The following is a 1,795-nucleotide window of genomic DNA, read 5'->3' as shown; positions in this document are numbered from 1 at the left end:
TATTCAAATTACAATAATTACATTAGATGTATGTTTCATTATAATACGTTATTCTAATTGGCTAACTGCACATCTCGCTTTATTCCTTAAGCAATTATGACATATTACACAATAAAATTAATCATTCATGATGACACGAGGTCCCACAATAAAGTGCACAGGTTAATTAAATAAAAAAAATGATAAAATTCTTGTTTTCATGATCCTAGCTAAAGAATGTAATTATAAGTATTGAATGCTTCTTTTTGTAACTTTATACCCGTACGAAATAAGTAGTAGGATTCAACCTAGACACTAGTAGGAATGAAGTAGGAATCTACCTAGAACATGTAGAATCAAAGATTCCATATAGAAAGTAGGCGGACATGGAAAATGAACAAATTCTGACTGGATTTTTTATAAAAAAAAATCCTACTATCTAGGGTCTGTTTTGAAAATCTGCTTTAATTATTAATGTTCCTACTACTTGTACAAGATTCCTACCAGAATCAATCAAGTTATAAATTCCTACCAGAAAATCTTTCTACCTGGAATGTTTTTACTTATCTTGTTCTGGATTCCTGTTGGCTAAGAACAAAAACTTTGCAGTGTTAAATGCAAGCAAGTTCCAGTTCACAAATTCAAAAGTTGGCGGGGAAAAGAATGAAAAGTTGTGTTGGAACACAATGCTGCAAGCTAGGGTCACACAACTACAATATAGAAATGTAAGAACATATGGCTTATGAAGACTGCATGTAATTCTTATACATTCAAAATGATTTTTTTTATCTGCCTGCCAAAAATAACTAGTTATCAATTAATTCAACATAAGCATAATTTTACTCATTATTTGTTCATAACGTTAACTCTAGGCATATTGTTGGTTATCTTCATGTTTATGTATAACACAATTTCTAGCTTGCATATATTACAGTTTCATTATACATTTCAAAAGTCCATGTTTTTTAAATGAATTTCCTTTGTTCTTTGTTGTTGAGATTCAAACTTAAATCATTGACCCAGTTGTGTATTTGTGAATATACACTTACATTTTGTATATTTTTAGATTCCTACCAGAAAATATTATTCTGGGTGGAATTTTGAAAAATTCCTACCAGGTTTTCTAGTAGGCATTTTATTTTCCTACCAAATTATTCCTGTTAATTTGCATATTCCTGGTAGGAATATACAATATTCCTTCTAAGAAATTCCTGGTAATTTAAATTTTTCGGCTATTTTCCGTGTGGATTCCTACTACTGTCTGACTGGAATAACACTCTTTTCTGGTATAGGAATTCAGAGCGATATTCCTACTATATTCCGTTTACATTCCACCTGGAATATTTCATACAGGTAGGGTTGTAAAAGCGTTGACCGTGCACAAATAAAAAAAAACGATTGACAAAAAAAAAAGAAGACAAATTGATTAGACAAAGGATTGAATAATGAGAAGAAGAAAAAAGAATAGAGAAAAATGATCTAAAACAAAATAAACAATACAGAAATGAAGGACCCGCATCCAGACCCTTCTTTATGTTTGAACTATACGTCCATCTGTCTTATTACATCTTTAAGTTATGAAATCTGAAATGCCAATTAAGAGTTCACGTGTTAAATGCTTTATTCGTTGTACATGGTTTCAGTTTAACAAGTTTGTGTTTACAAATCTATCACTCGTTACAAATGGACAATGGTTTGACAAACAATCATTCTGAATTGATATGATATAAGATGCATTATACACGCACAAAAATAAATAGATGGTATGCTTCCACTTAAGTGATAACCCAGCTATAATTGGTGATGACGTAAATAT

The sequence above is a fragment of the Mytilus galloprovincialis genome, chromosome 10, assembly GCF_965363235.1.
Source record: "Mytilus galloprovincialis chromosome 10, xbMytGall1.hap1.1, whole genome shotgun sequence".
NCBI classification, from domain to species: Eukaryota; Metazoa; Mollusca; class Bivalvia; order Mytilida; family Mytilidae; genus Mytilus; species Mytilus galloprovincialis.
The sequence above is the reverse complement of the archived record's forward strand: the minus strand, read 5'-3'. Positions refer to the sequence as shown.